Here is a 20,399-nt window from a genome sequence, read left to right on the forward strand (position 1 = left end):
AAAAAAATGTGTCATCTACGACATTAGTGTTTTAACAAAATATTGTTTACCAAACTTGCTTTCCTAAATACAGAAGCTAGATAGACAGACTTCCAAGCGAAGTGGAAAGTGCTTAATAAGTCTACTAAAGACTAAGAGAAGTACATGAGTTTCTTATAGATTTGTAGAAGAATTCCACAGAAGACAAAATCTGTTCTAATGGTATCCAAACTGTTTTACAATAGGGGGCAAAAGGAACACTTGTAAATTATTTCAATGAAAGTTATGTTTTGGGGTCATATATGAAGGCAGTCACACACAAAGTTGACTTGCAGATTGATTTCTTTGATTCCATTCAAGGAACTCAAAGGTGGTTCATCACTTCCTTAAGACAGCTGGGGAGTAGTCTACCAGCATCATGGAATTAGCCAGGAGAAACAGCATGTCAGGACTTATTAAGACCATGATGTTTGGAGACAGCCCGAACATGTCCCCTAACTCACCATCCCTGACTGCAAGAGAAGGAATGCCTTGTGCTCTTCAAACTCCCCCATCGGGTCCCTGATCATGTGCAGAAGCTCGGGGCCCTCAGAAGTCTGTGCTTTGACTGCTGTGGTCTTTCCCTGTCTCCAAATCACCAAGTGAGCACAACCCCAGCCCTCGGCCTCCAAAACTAATCCTGAAGAGGGCCTGTTAGCAAGCCATCAAAAATAAAAACCTCAAAAAAGGCAGTGGAACTTGAATGGTTTTGACATCAGGCGCCACCTGGGCAAGAGGCAATTTAGTAATGGTTATTTGCAAGAGAGAATCAAAGGATGTTTATCCTGGACCTGAATGCATTGTTTAAAATCCAGTTGGAGAAAGCTGGTGTGGACCATCAGCTCAAGAGGGAAGTAGAGATCCAGTCACATCTACGGCAGGTAATATTCTCTGACTCTAACGCTATTTCTGTGGTGCCACTTGTGTGGCATCCTAGAGTATGAGCTGCTTGGGATTGTCGGTGGAGAGCTCTAGAGGCTTTCCAAGATTGATAAGCAGAGAACTGCTCTCTATATCACCAGTTGGCAAATGCCCTGTCATACAGAAATTGCAAATAGAGTTATTCATGTAGATACTAAACCTGCTTCTGGAGAGCTGACTTTGGGTGGTCTATGCATGTGTCATCTTCCTGGAGGACCACCCTGTGTGAGATGCTGGACTACCTGCCCCCGAGATTACTGAAGGCCCCAGGAGTGAGGAATAAGCAGACCTCTGGAGCCTGGGAGTCCTGTGCTACCGGTTTTTAATTGCAAAGTCTCTGAGGCCAACAGATACCATGAGACCTACAGACGAGCATCACAGTTTGAATTCACATTCCCTAACCTTGGAACCAAAGGAGCAAGAGACCTCATTTCCAGACTGTTGAAGCCCAGCCCCATTCACAGGCCCATCTTATCACAAGTGCTTGAGCACCCCAGGGTCTCAGGCAGGTCAACCCAAGCCCTCCAGCTGTCCAAAGAGCCTTCTAGCAATAATCGACCACACAGCACAGGGATGATTAAGCCAGGGCTGCTATACAGCCTGTATGCCAGGAAGATGCTACAGGTCTTTCTCCTGCTGAACACCATTGGAAACACCTGCGATTGGACCTGTGGTGCCACAACCTCTCAATTAGGAAGCTCTGTTTCAGAAGACATGACATTCAGGGGTCAGAGTCATCTCGGGGCTGTGTGATGGCTACTGATTTCCTGACCCGGACTTAAGTCTTGAGCATCATCACCAGAGCCTGTGCTGTAAAAGGTGTTCCTGTGGGAGACAAATTCAATGTCTTCTAATAAAGCCAGATGACCACTTACCCTGACTTAATATGCTTTATAGCTACTCAGTGCATGATGGCCCAGTTGCTTAATCCTTGCTGGGATCCCATATGGATGCCAGTTCCTGTCCCGGCTGCTCCACTTTCTTTTCAGCTCCCTGTGTGTGGTCTGGGAAAGCAGTGCAGGACAGCCCAATGATTTGGGACATTGTACCTGCACAGCAGACCTGGAGGAGTCTACAGATTGCTTTGGAACAGCTCCAGCTTTTGTGGCCATTTGTGCAGTGAACCAGCAGATCAAATGTCTTTTTTTTCTCTCTCTCTTCTTTGTAAATCTGCCTTTCCAATGAAAATAAATAAATCTTTAAAAAAGAAAAATGACTGGTTAACAACATATGCTCTTAAATACTCTTCAGTACATAGAGGCAAACCTATTTCCTGTAACTAGTCACTGCTTGATGTAGTCACTAAAAAATCAGAGGAGAATCTTACATTCTTCATGAGGTTACTTTCACAAATTTATATTTACTTAATCTGCATGCATTTCAAAGTATGTTTCTTGCCTATCTTAACTTTAACTCGGGAAATAGTGGTTAAGAGTGACAACCTGGGAACCAGTTCGTTATAACCAGTGCTGCTTCCGAGTTTAGCTTTCCAATTGTTTTGTTTAACCTAAGACTCTTCATAAGAAGACCCACTGGAAAGTTGTCAATGGCATCCTTGTAGAACTTGCTTTACTCTTTCTGTACCCTCTACAATATTAAGATGAATTTCTCTCAGTGTCATTGAATATCTTGAGATGAAATGCTTTCAGTTTAGCATAGGCCTAAATCCAACAATTGAGCCTCTCAATAAAAGAGCAAAGGACTCACAGGTGCAGAGTGGAAGACTATGTGATATGGCGGCATACTGTGGTGAATCTGCCACTTGCAAGGCAGCTCAAGAGACACAGCAGGTTCTAGAAGGCATCAGCGGTTTCCCCCTAGGCAACAGCATGGCTCTGCCAGCACTTGGACTTTAGAATTCCAATCTTAAAAGCCATAAGATAAAAAAAAAAAAAAGCTGCTGTTCATGTGTTCTATTCTGCTACACTCTATGAATGTAGTGAGGCAGAACTTAGAGGTTTTTAAGCTCTCATCCTTCATTCAGACTGAGCTCCATACAAGACAAAATTTTATTGCATTTAATTAACCTAGTGTCCAGAATCAAAAAGAGAGTTGCGGGAGCCCAAAGTTTCCTTGTAGTTTTATTAAAGTAGCACAGTAAGAGACAGGAGTGGCCATGAAAGTGCTACTTTCAACAAAAAAAATTCTAAGAAGATTCTAAAGGGAATATTGTTTATGCAAATGAACTTAAGTTTTATTTATTTTTGCCTTATTATTATTACTATTGCTAATAGATTTGATCTCTACATTGACTTGCACAAGGCACACTCATCATTAGAGAACTTTGAGTATGATCCTTTCAGGCATCATACCTTCATTTACAAAAGCCGTGTTAAATGGGAAATTACAGCTTTTAGCAGTACACATTATATTGATCATACCTGGATTAGGAGGAGAATATAGACCTGGATTCTATAACCTAGCTATAGATTCTCAGGTAGTTTAGTAAAAAATTTCTAGAGAATTGCATCAGCTCCAATAATTATTACTTTGGTTAACAATATCACCATGTTTTAGGCTCCTATAGCAGTAGCTCAGACAAGTTTAGATAGCTTTCGTTTGTGGGTTTGAATTCGTTCTCTGACACTTTCTTGGCTGTATGGCTATAAGATGGTGATTTTGTTCTGTCTTACCTTCAGTTTCTGCTCTGTAATTTAAGGGAAAAATAACCCAAGTTTCATGGTAATTTTTTAGTCAGTAAATAATATAACACATGTGGAAAGACAAATTAAATGACCAGATGACAATAAATGTGCCTGTTATTGATTACCTTATTCCTTATCATAAATGTAATTGTCTTGCATGGGGACTGAATGAAACAATAGGTATCACAAATATTTAATGCTTGTAAACATTTACTGTGTTGGAAAATTTTAAAATTCAAATTGAGAGGGAGGGAGGGAGACAACAAAGAGAGAGAGAGAAAGAGCTAGAGAGAGAATATACTATACACTGGCTCATATTTGGAATCACTGAAACAGCCAGGCCTGTGCCAGGCTGGAGCCCAAAGCTAGCAACTTAATCAGGAACTCAAGCTGAACCCATTGCTTGCTACCTTCCAGGTGCACCTTAGCACAAAACTGGATCAGAAGTTGAGAGAGGCCAAGATGCTGATGACATTTCCCCCCTGTGACTCTAGCATCCTATGTATGTGCTGGTTTATGTCCCCACTGCTCTGCTTCAAATGTAATTTTTGCTAGTGGCTTGGCAAAAAAACCACAACAACAACAACAACAACAAACAAGATAATTTCCCAAGTGCTTAGGAAGCTGTCACACTCTCTATGGGTGTATTTGCTTGTGATCTTGCATTTTGTCCTTTGGAGAAGTCTGTTCCCTGTGTTTATGCTGCCTTTGAGTTGCACATTGGAGTAGCAGTGACTACCCAGAACTCAAAGAAGGTTGAGCCAGCACAGTTTATATCTAACACATTCAGACTGAGAGTATGGAGATACAAAATGTTGAATTGAACTTCTCTGGATAGATTGAACTATAGTGTTGTAACTATGACAATGTGCTGGAGGAAGGCATTAGGAATCTTTTGTACCTAAAATAGGGCCCGGCATGGTGGCCTAGCAGTTAAAGTTCTCATCTTGAACACACCAGGATGCCATACGGGTACCGGTTCTAATCCCGGCAGCCCTGCTTCCCATCCAGCTCCTTGCTTGTGGCCTGGGAAAGCAGTTGAGAATAGCCCAGTGCCTTGGGACCCTGCATCCATGTGGGAGACATGGAGGAGGCTCCTGGCTCCTGGCTTTAGATTGGTACAGCACTGGCCATTGTGGTCACTTGAAGACTGAATCATTGTTTAGAAGATCTTCCTCTCTGTATATCTGAGTTTGCAATAAAAATAAAAATCTTAAGAAAAAGAATTCCTAAAACAACATAATTTCTAAGAATAGACTAAAAGTGAAGGAGTAAAGCAAGCTGACACTTGCCATCATCTTGTCAACAAGAGACACATAACACACAGAAGACAGAGGGCGTGGTTCAAAACTGACTTTTTCCAGGTCTATCATCTACTAATCATTGTTGGTAGTCTCTAAGGGGGGGCAATTAAACAGGTGGCGATCAGAAATCTATGTGGGATGCCATGCTAGCTATTGTACTGATCTGAGTAACATGGGTTTGGTACAGAGTCAATTAGAGAGAGGAATTGGAGCAGATACATATGTGCTTGGGATGAACTTAACAGCACAGATGCGCAATCAAATGGCACACTGCATGTGAAATTGCTTATATCAGGCAGGTGCAATTACTGAGTCCCTCCGTATTGCCCTACAGTCTCTCCACACATTCAGACCTGGTCAATCCACTGTTCCACTTCCTATCAATCTCTTTATGTGTACATTTTCATGGCAACACTTGCCAAACTGGGGTCATGTCCTTGACATACTATTGGGAGCTGGGAAACTGAATAAGATAGAAGCATCCATTTTAGGAACTTAGTAGACTGTGAATGGATTATAAGGCTGATAGTCTCTGTGCATCTAAATGGACATTTTTGAGCAATGAAGAGTAATTGATAGCTCTTCCAGAATAATAATCCAGGAGAAACCATCCACTGTCCATGGCAGCAGAGTTAAAGGCCAAGGCTTCCTTGTGCTGTGCATTTGCTAGAAATAACAAAAAAAATGTCAAAATTATGATAACAATATTGATAAAATTATAACATAAATACTACATGTTGGAGGTTGCTATATTTCTTATACAAGGCTAAAGCAGTTTCAGACTGACACTTGATGACAAATCTGTCTCAATTAGCCCACATTCCCTGATGAGATTCAGACTCTGAGAAGCCATGTGAATCTCCCAAGATGGATAAGCCAGCCAATGATTGCCCTGCGACTCCAATACAAGACATCTAACCCAATAAACATGACTGCTATTGTGTAGCGAGTGTCTTCACAGACTGTCAGGGTCCAATCTAGAATCCTAAATTATTTCACAAAATCTAGGGCACAAAGTTAGGATCAGTTTCTACAACACTAAGAAAGGAGCAGGTAAAAATGCGTATCAGTGGAGATCATGCTTCTCTGTTTGTCCACAGCTTTCTAGTGCTGGATGTGGCTTTTGTTTGCTGTAAGTATCACGAGTGTGGGTGAATATGCTTGGGAGGCATAAGGTCAACTCAGCCCGGTTCACAGTGATGAGTGATACCTGGGTAGCCACTGGATGCATCGGAATATGAAAAGTACCATCATAGTTACAGAACAGACAGAGAAAAATGATTCTAGTTAAATATTGTCATCTGCATACAATTCAGCCTAAGCAGGAAGTTAAGAATTCTGTCACACCTTGAGCCTGCATAAATGAAAGACTATTTTACATATCGCCATGGAACAGGATGGAATACCTCTTTGTTACATTCTGCCTTCATCAGAGGAGACTCCTAGCAACCAGATCAGCATTCAACTAATCATCACAAAGCAAAAGGTGCTGTTATCAAGAGCAAACACTTTAACCAAAACTGATGCAGAATGTAAAACAAAGAAGGTGGAGCAGAGTGAAGCTGCACCTGCAGAGAAACTGTGGCACTTGTGGGAAGGAATGAAGAGTCAGAGATGTCAATAGCACACACACTATGTGACATGACAGGGATGGTAGGGAGGAGGGCAGGAAGGCAGGTAGAAAGCAGAGACCAAGTTAAAGTTGTGGTCTTGAGACCCAAGGCTTAATTGTGAAAACATTCCTTTCTGACTACCCTCTCCAGTCCCACGTAGAATCCGTACCAATCTCTATCCTGCTTCCTGGTGCCCAGACTGCAAAATGCCCTCCTCTCTGTGAGCAAAAGCCACTCAGTGCCAATTCATAGAAAATCTAATTTCTCCTCCTTATTGATTTCACTGAGCCAGGGGTTAAATCAGAGAGGAGATGGTGATGTCAAAGGCATTCTAATATTATGTGTGGCCTCTGGTACACTTAGCTGACTTACCACGGACCTTTCTGAGACACCATCATGTGTCTATCTAAACCAGCACAATGTAGGCTGTATCCAAGCACCACCCAAGGCAATGTTGCCTGCTATAAGGCCTAGTAGAAATGGAGCTCTTCTAACATATGCAGCACTTATTGGCTCTGCATTCCCAGTAGGACAAATAGTGATGCAAGGAAATGGACAGGAAGCATGGGGTCCACGTTTATACAGGAATGGGCCAGTAGGTACCGTGGTGACATCACTCTGTTGTGACACTTTTCATTGCCACCCCCACACACACACACCAGCCACCTGCCAAGCTCTGTCCGCTGCGCAGCAGCCCTAGGGAAAGCCAGCTAATGGGAACAGACTGTATTGTGTGCCTTGAATGTTATTTTTTCTCGACACAAGGAAGGCCGACAACATTTTTTCTGAAACAGAAAACAAGATCTTGAAGGCAATATGTAGGTATTTCTATGCCACTAAAATGACTGGATGTCTAAGCAGGTGGAAGTTACATTATTTGAGCTCCAATAGTCCTCTGCCTGAAAGCTATATGTTACACAATAGCCAGGAAGGAGAGAAGCAGAGGGCTGCCAGCTTAGAGTGGACAAAGAGACTACCTTTCCTGCTGATAATGATAACAGCTACTACAATAGGTAGTGAAGTTAAATTTCTGCAGCGGCATGGAACTGAGGCCTATATACAAAGAGATCCTTCCACAAATGTGGTCTAATATAACTCCCTCAGGGCTTACAAAGATGGGTGGAAATGTCTCTAGAACAAGCTAGTACAACTGAATAACCTGTCAACCCAGGATATATAATGGGTACCGAGGAGAGGCGGAGGGGAAATAATAGGGTCATTTTATTTCTAATATCTTCAGTCTTTTAGAGAATAAAATATTCCGAGTAGAAGATAATTGATTTTCTCCTTGCTTTATCTTCCTCTCTCTTCATTGAATGCTAAAGACAAGAGATGATGGGAAATAGAACTCTAAATGAATTTCACAATGAGGTGGGACCTACCTGCCAGAAAGAGATCGGATTTTCCATACCAGCAGGTGTCCACAGTTTTGTAAACTGTAATGCTCAGGTCGTGTGAGCTCTTTGGGAACTTGAGAAATGTAAATCCAAGGGACTGTCTGCTTCAGCCTCATGCTTTCTGAAAACAGAATGTTTGCAAGAAAAACTTAGATTATTGGGTTGAAATGTACCTCCACAACCTAGGTTCCCTGGAAACACAGACAGTAAAGGACTCCAGTATCTCCAGTGACCCCATCTGAATTGATGTTGGCGGTGTTGGTTCATGACAAGAGCAACAAAGGAAAGGGTATTTGTCTCTTTAATGTGGTTTCCAGGGAGAGGCATGTTGAGGAAATATGCATAGCTCTTCAAGAAAACCATACCCATAATGCATTTCACCCTGACTGTCTGCTGATGTCCTGTACCAAAAACAAGATTAGGGCAGGTTGGTCACAGCCTCAAAATTCACATGAATAGTAATATCATCACTACTCTTTAGTGGCACCCAACATGAAGGAACAAGACCGAGACGAGCAAAAACCGGAAATGAAAGCACAAGTAAGCCTCACGTCTAATGATGAACATGCCATCCAGCTTGAGCTGTTATCTGCACTCCAAAAAGGAGGTGGACACAGACTTTTGGTGTGCTATAATCTGGAATACAAGGCCATGTGGTGTAATTGAATGAGTTTCTCATGCACCGTTTGGTAAAAATATTTGAGAAAAATCCAGAAACAAAAGAAACATGTTAGAACGTATCTGCATTGCTAATTGCTTTTTCCAAACATTGCGAAGCAATGTGTTGGAAGAACATGGGTCTCAGTCACCATCCTAAAGATTATGAGCAGAAATAAAATGAATATACTGCAATGCTTAAAGTTTATTTTCAGATTACTTCAGAATGAAAAGGGTGCCATTAAAAGTCAGTGTGAACTGCTGGGCTCAAAACTCCAACCACGGAGGAAATTGCAGCTTCCAGGTGTAGAAGCATGTGTCAGAGCTGGGCCTCCTCGGTGGCTTAGATGGAACAGTGGACAGCATATCCAGATGCACATGGAGGATATGGAAGTACACTGGAGCCTGCAGAGGACAGTTGGTACCATTACCAAGGATGGATGACAGAACAAATTGATCAACTACCCCTGCCAAGAGCTGGCAGTGAATACCAGGGCAAATGGAAACTCTACGGTAGATTCTGGAGATGTCATTGTGATTGGAGGGCAAAATTGGCAGTAATACAGAACTGTTGAACTATCAAAACAACTTGACTTTCGGAGCATCCTCCACATTAGAGACCCTGGAATGATTGGGAGGCTGTGTGTGTCTTCTCCCGTTATCTCTCCCTTCCCCCAGACAAAGGAAAGAAAAAAACAGAATGTCAAAACAATGATGTCACCCACTTTCCTCTAGCCCTTGACCCTTTGCATCCTCATCAAATATGTGAAAGCTATTAAAAATAAAATGTATACAATGGAGAAAAAACTCACTGAATAAAATATTTGAAGTCGGCTATTCAAACAAATCACTTTGAAACAAATGAAGAAAACATGAGGGGCCAGTATTGTAACAAAGTGGGTTAATCAGCTCCAAAGCTCGCATCTCCTATGTGCTCAGGCCTAAGTCCCTGCTGCTCAACTTCTGGCCTAACTTCCTGATAATGAGCCTAAGAAGGCAGTACAAAATGCTTCAAGCACTTAGACCCTGATGGACAAGTCAGTTATATGGGCTACTAGCTTTCATTCAGTAAAGCCTATGCAGATGAGGTCATTTGGGGAGTGATACAACTGACAATTTTCTCTCTCTCTCTCTTTTTTTCTAGCATTAGTACTTAAGCTTTAAAAAACCATGTATTGTGGGTCTGACACAGTAGTATAGTGGTTAAAGTCCTCACCTTGCACACCCGGGATCCCTTATGGGCCCTGGTTCTAGTTCTGGTGGCCCTGCTTCCCATCCAGCTCCCTGCTTGTGGCCTGGGAAAACATTCGAGGACGGCCCAAATCTTTGGGACGCTGCACCTGCATGGCAGACCCAGACGAAGCTCCTAGGTTCGGATTGTCTCAGCTCCAGCCGTTGCACTCACTTGAGGAGTGAACTATCAGATGGAAGATCTTCCTCTCTGTCTGTCCTCTTCTCTGCATATTCACCTTTACAATTAAAAAAAAAAGCATTTATTGTTATTTCTGTGAAGGGCAAGGAGACATTTAGGGACACTGGATAGAGAAACAAAAAGGTTTTCTTGACACTGGCTTATTCCTGAAATGCCCATATAGCAAGGCTTAATACTGAAGTCAGGAGTCCACTCTTCATTCTGGATCATCATTTCCATCTTCATTCGGGATCTTCATTTCATTGACTGTAAAGGAAACAAGGCCCTGTAGTCTCAAAGAGTGCATAACGTCAAGATGCTACACTAAGGAAGCAGAGATAGGACCTGAATCGAGGCAATCTGAAACAAGATACCCAGTGGCATAATGAGGTCAGTATGCATACACCTGTCATGAATGCTGCTACTTTTTAAAACAGCAACTATAGGATCAGCATTGTGGTATAGCAGTGAAACTATAACTTGGAATACAACATCCTGAATGCGACTCATTCCAAGCCCCTATTGCTCCACTTCTGATCCACCTTCATGTCAATTTGCCTGGGAAAATAGCACAAAATTGATCATATGCTTGGGTCCCTTCCACACACATGGAAGCCTGGAAGGAGTTCCCAGATGCTGGGTTCAGTCTGGGCCCAGCTGATGTGGCCATTTGGAAACTAAATCAACAAATAGAAAACTGGTATCTCTTCTCCCACTTCCTGTGTGTGTGTGTGTGTGTGTGTGTGTGTGTGTGTGTGTGTGCATGCTTGCACAGGCACTCCTCTGCATTTCAAGTATACAGAAAAAACAATGAAATAATGACAGAAAAAAAACACAAAAGGAAGAGGGAGAAGGATTAGAGAAGGAGATGGGACATGGCAAGCATAACAATGCTTCCCAGACAATGTTGCAAGGCAGTGTTGGCAGAGCAGCTCACAAGCACCATCGTGGATGTCATGGATGCATTGAGCAGTGGAGCTCCAGGACAACAGATATAAAGGAAAGACAAGGGAACAAAAATAAGAGTCCTTTGATTTCTTCTGTATGTGGCAGCACCAGCAGTTAGCCACAAGTAAGTACAATTGCTACATATAAACCATTTTTCTTTTTTATATAAAGAAGTAAAATCTATCATCATAATAATTTCAGATTCTGTTTTTCAAGATTTATTTATTTTTATTGCAAACTCAGGTATACAGAGAGGAGGAAAGACAGAGAGGAAGATTCTTCATCTGTTGAATCACTGCAAAAGCAGCTACAATGGCGGGAGCTGCACCAATCTGAAGCCAGGAGCCTGAAGTCTCTTCCGGGTCTCCCTTGTGGGTGCAGGGTCCCAAGGCTTTGGGCCATCCTTGATTGCTTTTCCAGGACACTGGCAGGGAGCAGCATGGGAGGCAGGGCTGCCAGGAATAGAACTGGCCCCATATTGGATTCCAATGAATTCAAGGAGAGAACATTAGCCATTAGGTTATCATGCAGGACCCCCACTCTGTCTTTCAAGTGAAGAAATAAATATTTCTGAAAATCAATAAAAGCAAGCTTCAGACACCCTTTTGCTCGGTTTTTTTTTTTTTTCCTTTTTAAACACTTATCTGCTTACTTTAAAAAAATACTAAGAGAGGGAAAGGGAATGAGAAACAGAAACAAGAGAAAAATTACAGAGAGAGAGAGAGAGGGAGAGATCTTACATTCACCGGTGCACTCCCTAAACGTATGTCACAACTAATGCTGGGCCCAGAATGTCAGGACCCAGAAGCTCCTTATGCTAACAGTAATAAATTTCCTTTTCTAAAATATCCAGAGGAGTTTCTGACCACTGACAGAAGCAATGGATCAAGCATTGCTTCACCAGAGAAAGGATTGATCCAAGGTATGTACTCCTTTTAACTGCATATCCTTTATGTTCAATAAGAATTAATTAATAAGGCACCATATTAGTCTTGCAGCTAAAGTCCTCACTTTGCACATGCCAGTATTCAATGCGGGTGCTGCTTCTAATCCCCACAGCCTTGCTTCCCATCCACTTTCCTCTTGTGGCCAGGGAAAGCCTTGATGCCTTACAACCTTATGGGAGACCCAGAAGAGCCTCCTGGCTCCTGGCTTTGGATTGGCTCAGTTCTGGCCATTGTGGCCACTTGTGGAGAGAATCAAAGGATGGAGGATCTTGTTCTTTGTCTCTCCTCCCCTCTGTATATCTGCATTTCCAATAAAAATATTTATAAAAAAATCATCAAAAAAAGAAATAACAACATAGAGAAATGAGTTGCATTAGTGTTTTTTCCTACTCCAATTTTAATTTATAAAAATGTGTTGAAAGAGAGAAAGAGAATCTTCCTTCTGCTACTTCACATTCCAAATGACTGCTGTAGCTGAAGATGGACCAGGTATAATCCCTGAGCCTGGAACTCCCTCAGGGTATATCACATGAGTGGCAGGAAGTCAATTACCTGAGCCACATCCTGATGTATTTCAGTTTGTTTGCCAGCACAAGCTAGGACTCAGATCCTGGCACTCTGCCATGCAATCATCATGCTTTAAGCACCAGCTCTTTACTAGTGCACAAAACTCCACTTTCATCACGATTTTTTTGTGATCTTAGTTCACGGCACTGAACTAATCCTTGAATCAGATTTATGGGAAAAAAAATGAGAGAAAGAAAGATCTTCCATCTGACAATTCACTTCTCAAATGGCCTCAAGCGCTGGAGCTGAGCCCATCTGGTTCCAGGAGCAAACTGTCTGCTGCAAGGTCCCAAGCACAACTTGCTGCAACATAATGCCATCCCATTTTTTAAAGGTAGAGCACTTGCAGAATTTCACCCACCCATTTTCTAACATCGATATTACTTAATTTAGTTTCTTTTCAGTTACTTTAGACAAGGAAGAGTATAGTCAAAGGCTTATGTATTACATTAATTCAGCTTTCCTGACTTGTAATAAAGCATTAGAAGCAATGAGTGGGTCAGCATTCTGGGTAAGATTCATGGATCCCATTGGAAAAATACCTTGTTTTTTTTTTTTAAAATACCTTGGCTTCTGACTCCATCTACGTATATTGACTTCCCAGAAAGCAGTAGAAACAGCTCAAGAGTATGATTGCCACTCAGCTGGGAATTCTGAATCTTCAGCCCCAGTATCTAACAGCAAGACAAAGCCAGGGCTTAGGCTTGTGGTTGGTGTGATAATTTGCCTTTGATCTTCACTCATGGCTATGGCCAAGCCCTTTCAGGTAACTAAAAAATGAACCTATAGTTGTGATCTTTTTTTATCCCTCTCAGAAATAAATTAGTAAATAAAGGCATCATCAGAAATGACACTGCAAGAAGATGGTTTGATTGTCCTACCTCTATGATCCAATGGCCAAGGAAAAAATCTTCATAGTGAACATCCAAAGAAGAAAAGTGGATAAAATGGAACTGTTCTTTGTAATTAAACATGCTGTATAAACACGAAACTAAGGGGAGAATCCCTAAGATGTATCAGAGCATACATGATAATCATAAGGCCATAAAAAGCTCCAAAAGGAAGTGGGAGTATCATATAACGATGTTCAGAGAAGCAACCCAATATGTGATGACAAGAAGCCTTAGAAGTGGAATAAAGTGAGATAAAACATAACAGGAGCTGAGGTCAATGTTTGAGATGAATTCCAGTAGAGAAAAGACATATATTATCCGTCTTTTGCGCATGTGGATCCATGGAATGAATGAATTACAGCATACTTGAATGCAGGCAAGTTAAAGCATGTTTCAAAGAACAGCTGATCAAAATTCTTTTGCTAAAAGGTGGCACAAAATCTTTAGATCTTGCACTTTTTGCATTATAAAGTTTCAGATAACTCTTAGTCCATTTTCTGCTGCTATAACAGAACATTCTGGTGTGTTATATAGAAAAGCAGTTGACTTTGCCAGCTTTTGGAGGCTGAACGTTCAAGATATAGCCTCATCACTTGGATCCGATTGACAGGTGGAATCATGGTGAGAATGTCGGAAAAGTGGTGGTATCTCACGACAAGAGAAAAATAGGAGTTAGGCTCATTGGTGGTGTAATGACTCAGTTTGAAGAAAGCCAAGCAGGACTCCCTGAGAACCACAATAGAATCTTCAGGTGCAATACCCCTGATGGCCTATCTGTCTTCACTGGCCCTATGTCTTAAATAATGTCACCATTTCAACATTCTCACACTAGGGATTCATCTTCTAGCAAATTCTCTGGAGGACACATCCAAACCATTGCATCTTCCTGTGGTGTAGAAGCTGTTGTGTGTGTGTGTGTGTGTGTGTGTGTGTGTGTGTATGTTTTAGGATTTATTTATTTTTATTTGAAAGGTAGATTTACAGAGAGGAGGAGAGACAGAGATGTCTTCCAATTGGGTTTCACTCCCTCAACAGCCACAATGACCAACATTGAGACAATCCAAAGCCAGAAGCCTGGAGCTACATTCAGGTCTCCCAAAAGGGTGCAAGGGCTCAAGAAACTGGACTAACCTCCGATGCTGTCTCAGGCCACAAGTAGATAGCTGGATCAGATCGGATCAGCCAGGACTCTAACGGGATAACATATGTGATGCCAGCACATACAGATGAAAGACCAGCTGAGTATGCCATGGTAACAGCCCCTTGACATTTTATTATGCAGCATAGCAGGTTGCACTAAATAAAGTGGGTTATGTCAAATACTTATTGCTGCTATGTATTCCATGTATGATTTTGATATATAATTAGCCACAAGAGAAACTTACAAATATTTTAAAGATGAATGTAAAGTTGGTATCATGAGATGAAAAGTTGCTCGATATTTTGGACTCGTCTTCCATTAGAGTTCTAAAATAGACAGAATATCCATAATAAATACATACAGATATGTGGAGGGAGACCTATGCAGATAACTTGTGCATGTGATTCTGGCAACTGGAATTCTCTATAACAGATAGTCTTGAATGGCTAGGGTGGAAAAATCCAGATGCAGAATAGGCTGAGAACATATTTAAACAGACAGAGACACTTACCCAGGGTGAAGCAGAGAGGCATTTTCAGGAAATAGAAGATGACAAACCTAGAGCAGAGGGGCACCTGGAAACTGATGGACACAGGTAAGCAGTGAAAACAATTGTTTGGTGTTGCAATGACCAGACATTCCAGCAGCATTCAGCCAGGGGCAAGTTGAATTGCACAGGCAGACAGAATTGCACAAGCAACCAAGTGGGGAGGGGATTTCACTAGGAACTCAGAAAGTGAACCCAGAAAACGATTTGGCCTTCCTGCTGGATTGTTGGATTTGACCAGGAAGAGAGAGAGAGCAGCGCATTCTAAACAGGTGGGGAGGGAATTGGACATCATTGTTAGTAGGGAGGCAAAGGCTATGGAACAGTTCTGTGTATGCACTAAGCTAGGAGCGAACTCATTTTGAGCTCAGTGAATTGCATTGACTTGGCGTCCTATCAATTCCACCCAAACTAGGTTCGGATAGCCCCCAGACCTAATGACCAGCAGATCTAGAACTCCAATAGTGGCACATCAGGCACCATCTTGTATAGTGTGGCAAAGGCATTGAGACTGCAAGTACAACTTTGAGCTGTGAATGCACTGAGCTGGGAACAAACCCACTGAGCTCAGTGCATTGCACAAGTCCCACACTGAAAATAATATAGACTTTGATATTTTAAATCTCAAAATAAATCTATTTGGCTCTCAGATCTAATTGCAGGCAGGTTCTGGCAAGATTAGCACTACCAACAACCTAGATATTTAGAACACCTGGTGTCTATCTAATCCTGGGAACTGCATAAACTGGAAGTGGGAGAAATATTGTACAGAAAACAATGCAGCAACAGAACAGGATCACAACAGGTAGAGTGCTGTGCCAGGAGCTAGAGCTACAGAGACCATGGAAAAAGTCTAATATAAGAGACCAGATTTGAAACTCGCTTTAGGGAATGGCACAAGTGACTGCAAACAAAGATTTGGGTATCAACCACAATCAATAAAGTGGCAGACCTGTGTGTGGCACAGCTTAGAATCTTGCCCTAAGGAGAAGAATCTGTTAACCAAAGATACAATGAGCAAGAACAAAAAGAGTCAAAGATAAAATGAGTATTACTGAAAACTGTTCTGGAAGACTCCCATCAGAGTTAAGTGAGGAATCCCTTGAGGAAATGGGGAATCAGATTTCAAAGCATTTGTTATAAAGCTTCTTTCTAGCAAGGAGAAGCACTTGCAGGAATTTAAGAAGTATGTCACACAGGAAAGAGCAACAGTGAAACAAAATCAAACCTAATTATTTTAAATGAAGGACATAATAGAGCAAATTAAATATTCAGTGGAAATCTCAGTAATAGAATGAGTGAAGCAGAAACAAAGAATTGGAAGGTACTTCTTGTCACAGCGGGGAACAATCACAAAGCTGGAAACAGAGTTGAGTTAAGCTAAAAAAAAGTGTTGAATAATTGAAAGGGACTATTAAAAGAAAAAATATAAGAATTATGGGAGTTTCAGAAGGAGTAGAAAGAGAACAAAGGTCTAAAATGTATTTGATGAAATAAAATAAAATTTCCCTATTCTGGAGAAACAATTAGAAAACAACATACAAAAAGGGCACAGAACTCCCAACAGGGTTAATCAAAAGCAGTCTTCACCATGATGTATGATAATCAGATTCCAATCAAACATAAGGAAAAATTATTAAATATGATTATTAAAAAATCAATTGACATATAGAGGAATGAAAATTAAATTTACAGTTGACTGCTCACAGAAAACTCTACAGGCCAGAAGAGAATGGAGCAACATATTTCAGACTCCAAAAGCAAAAAATTTTCTGTCCAGGACAACGTACACAACAGTTTTCCTTTGTCTTTGAAAATGAAATAAAATTCTTACACAGTAAAGAAAAGCTTTAACCAATATTCCTGTTTCAAACCTGCTCTACAAATGATACTTTGCTGCAGTCCAGCTCCAGCTGAGTTCAGAACTCACAAAGGGTGCATGGATGAGGCGCAAAAATGAAAGAAAGAGATGGACCACTAGGATTTCATCATCATAATGGACCATGCACAAAAGCTGTTCACTTTATTTATACAAAATCAGTCAAACTGTGGGTCAGACTTTTTATGTCATGGTCAAGTGAGTGTTTCTAAAGATAACTCTGCCATTAGTTTCACCTAAGGCTAGGATGTTATCCATTTGGTGCCTGGCACCTGGCTAGGAAGAGTTCTCAATAGATGGTGCATATCAATCAGTAGCACATTCCTACCACAATTCTCATTCTACAGCTTGGTCTTGAGACAGTCAAGGAAGGAAGAACTTTACAAGAGGGACCTAAAAGATCAAAGAAAGAGGAAAAGAATATATTCACACTACAGCTGAAGACAGAACACCCTTGATTAGCTTAGGATCAAAAGGGGGAGTTAGCACCCTTGATTAGCATATTGCCACAGGATGCAGCCATAACAGCAATAACAGCTTTTTGGCTAAAAACGGCAATGGCACCATCAGCTTCTAAGCTCCTATTGATATTTAACAGTAACTCCACAGAAGCAGACAATGCCTAAATAGATTATAAAAATCTCAGTGGGATTGTCCGGCGTCCATGCAAAGGGAGGTGGAGCTGCATTCAGGTGTTGTAGAGACATCCGCAGGGCCTTGCCACACAGCGGGAAGTTCCTTGCGGCCTTGCCTGCAATGGAATGAGACTCTTCACACCTTCCTGTCTTCCACATCCATTACATGGACCCCAGTAATACCTCAAGATGTTCTCTTGATAGAGAAAAGAGCGCCATCCAAAATCGAAGGCAAATGTGAGAACATCCCAGTAAAATAACAACAGAAGACTAAATCAAGGAACAACCCATTGGTAAAATGACAGGATAAAATTAGCACCGATTTATGTTAACCCTGAATATAAATGGGTTAAATGCATCAATCAAACGTCATAGATCAGTAGATTGGAGTACAAACATAAAATTCATGTATTTGCTGCCTACCGGAAGGAGATGTATCTCATCAACAAAGATCAGTGGAAACTATATCTCATGGATTTTGATGTTTGTTTTTAGTTTCATTTCTTCAAAGAGTTTTTTTTTCTCATTAAATTCTTCACTGACTCATAGACCATACAGCAGCATCATTTTCTTCAAGAAGTTTCTTGATTTTTTTTCACTCCTTCAGCATATTAATCATTCAGTAGCTTGTTGTTTGACTTCATGCGGTTATAAATTACTTTTATTTCTTCCTGTTTTTGATTTTGTTTTGTGCATTTTCATTTAAGAGAATGTATGGTAACTGTGTTCAGAGCTTTGGACAGCATCTTTGTGATACATTCATTAACTCAGCAGTAATCTGTGTTGAATAGGGCACTACAGCCTGTTGGAGTAACAACCAGTGCATATCACTTAAAGTGTGCCATCCAGGAATGTAAACACAGAGGTGTTTAATTTAAACAAAGAGGACATGTACGCAGCTGTGAGCAACAGCCTAGGTTGCATTGTACCTAGGCAAGTGTTACACTTTTGAGAGAAAAGCAGCTAATAGCTGGCAGGCCTTCTGGGCCTGGTTAATGTCAAATCTGTGTCAACCATAACTGTGTGCCTCCATAGTCGTCTAGCCTGCTTTCTTTTTTTCTTTGCTCTTTTATTTTCTTTTCCTCTTTTCTTTTCCTATCTTTTCTTTTCGTTTCTTTTCTCTTCTTCTTTTCTTCTCTTTTTTTCTCTTTTCTCTTCTCATCTTTCTTTTCTTTTCTTTTCTCTTTTCACTTTTCTTTTCTTTTCTTGATTCTCACTGATCAGATGCTGAACCTATAAGCCCCAGTTTTTTCATAGAATATTAGGCTCCATTCTGCTTGCAAATTTTACTTTCTGCTAATTTTATATAATAATTAAAAACACCTTAGTCTTCTGATGAAATCAATTAAATATATTTTAGGATAGAAATTATACTTTGCTTTTAATAGCACCTGAAAATATTTTTTCTAAAGGATTTATTTTTTAAAAATGGGCAAAGAAGAATCAATAGATGGTTGAACATTAAAGTGCTGGAAATGACCAGTTAGCGACACTGGAACAGCCGTTATATTTTTTTATTGAAGTTTTCTACAAACTTATCTTAAAGTTTTTTCTTGTTGCTTTGAGAAAAGGGATAATAATTTATATATGGAAAAATCCCATAAATGACTTTAATTATTTTCCAGGTTTATTTTGGTTCACAGATGTCATCCCCCAATGCATTCTATTAAACGTAGCTAGAGTGCCAAAATAAAACAATTTGAGATAACACGGTCAATTAAATCACTGAAATAATGGACCAAAAAATCTTAAAAATGAAATGAGATAAAATAGATCAAATGTTAGAAAGAAAATTGAGAGTTCAAAAGAGGAGAGATACAGTTCTCTTTTGACATAAGCCTTTTATTAATCTTGCAGAAAGCTTGCCATTGCTATAACATAAAATAACTCAAATATTTAAATGTGGGATGTGAGAAGTGGAAGAAAGTTGTGTACAGTCAGTAAGTTAAACTATACAGCTTTAAAAAAAATAACTTTTAGAGGTATTAAGAAATGTCACATACATGCTAACTGATGAGTGTGAAACATACTCCAAAACCAAAAATCAAGAACTATTTCTTCTCTGGATACAAGAAGTCTTCCTTCATGCCAGCAGTGTGACTCAAGGCTTTGCTGTCTGCACTGACAGTTGTCCTTCCTAAAACAGAGTCATGACTGGAGTGGCTCTGTGAGAACATGGTAACAGGAGATAGGGAAAAGAGTTCATTGATGTACATGATGAGTTAGGAGCCAACAACGTTAGTGTAGATACCCAGGGACTGGCAATGGTAGGAAGGCTTTGCAATTCATAGTGCCTGTGGGACAAAGCAGATATTACCGGAGCATATTTCAGACCTGGATATGGAGTATGGACTTCTCTCAGTACTGTAGTTTAGTGTTGTATATCTGACCATGTCTGAAATCAAGCAGGAAGAGTGTGACAAGAGTATGCTCCCTGGTGCTTGCATTTTGCACTCTCTGATTTCTTTCTGTTGCTTCTTACCAGCCACACCAAACTGAATTCAGAGGGCAAAGTATCCCAATGATAATCCAAGTAATAAGCTACCACCCAGGATCATAGCTGAATAAATCAGGGAATGAATTCAGAGACCAAACACTGATTAACCTGCAGCACAGGGAGAGATGCTTCTATCTATGGAAATATCAAACAAAGCATGATATATACTTATTAATTACTTTTCTTAAGGACAAGTTGAGACCAGAGTTCAAGTTCATAATTTACTCTTGATTTGGTGTCATAGCAATTCAATTTTGCTTGTACTTGTTTAAATTAAACAAATTTGGACATATATCGCCATATGACTAACAATTATAGCCTCCTCAAAGAAGGATGACAGTATTAATATAGCACTTCCTGTCTGGTACCTGAAGTGACA

The 20,399-nt window shown here is 40.6% G+C and overlaps 1 pseudogene; it reads left to right on the plus strand.

The window, feature by feature from the left end:
• Positions 1-625: 625 nt before the first annotated feature.
• Positions 626-1,692, plus strand: LOC121156188 (annotated as a pseudogene).
• Positions 1,693-20,399: the final 18,707 nt, after the last annotated feature.

The sequence above is a fragment of the Ochotona curzoniae genome, unplaced genomic scaffold, assembly GCF_017591425.1.
Source record: "Ochotona curzoniae isolate NIBS_2020 unplaced genomic scaffold, NIBS_Ocur_1.0 contig_3298, whole genome shotgun sequence".
Taxonomy (NCBI): domain Eukaryota; kingdom Metazoa; phylum Chordata; class Mammalia; order Lagomorpha; family Ochotonidae; genus Ochotona; species Ochotona curzoniae.